Below are 979 nucleotides of genomic sequence, written 5' to 3'. Positions count from 1 at the left end.
AAAGCAACACCACCACCATCCCCTCCACTACACTACCTGTCATACCTCCCCCACCACCCCTCCCACCACACCCCACACAACCTACTCTCACCATCTCCCCTCTCCACCCCCCAGCATAACAGTTATACTACCCTCTCCCCATCCACCTCTCCCTTTCACCCCCTTCGTCCCCTTCTCCACCTTCCCCCCACCACACCCTATCCCCCTACAACACCATCTTCCCCTCCACCACTGCACCCTCTCCCACCACCACACCTTTCACTGGTCCCTCTCTCCACCGCTCTCCTCCCTCTACCCCCACCCACAACCCACCATCCTTCCCACATCACCCTCTACCACCACCACACCTTGCACCCGTCCCTCTCACCACCACACTCCTCTCTTTCCCCCCCTTCCCCTTAGACCACACCCTCTCCCACCTCCACTACACCCCTCCCTTTCTTCCCTTTCCCTCATCATCACACCCCTACCTCTCTCCCCCTTCCCCCAGGACCACACCCTCACCTCTCCTCCTCCACTCCCTCACTGACCTCTGGCGTCTGACTTTGGAACTTTGTACATGTGCAGTCACAGCGGGAGGAAAGGTGAAGATAAAGAGAGGGAGACTCAGGATGAGGAAGATAAGAACGATAAGCGTACTGATAAGGAAGATTAAGGTGCATTTTTTCAAGGTATTAGAAGATATTGGTAACGTCTTATGCATTTCAAAGCCTCGATATTAGAAGAAAAAATGTATAATCTTTCTATGTCTATTGTTTTTTTGTTTTTTTAAGATCCCAAATTTAGGTTGCGACACGGAATTAGTAAGTCTGTTCGTACATCCGGATTCAGGGTCGCATTCTACTTTGCCTTGGACATCTCTTAACACCTCTTCCTAAGCGATTTGTTCTCATATTACACTGAAGCATCCCCTTCTGTATACTTAATGCAAATTAGGTCAAGGTTATAACACGTTAAGATAACATACAATATAATGTGA

Source organism: Coenobita brevimanus, chromosome 19 (assembly GCF_032717465.1).
Source record: "Coenobita brevimanus isolate Jiangsu-jjx chromosome 19, ASM3271746v2, whole genome shotgun sequence".
NCBI lineage: Eukaryota > Metazoa > Arthropoda > Malacostraca > Decapoda > Coenobitidae > Coenobita > Coenobita brevimanus.
Note: the sequence above shows the minus strand (reverse complement) of the source record.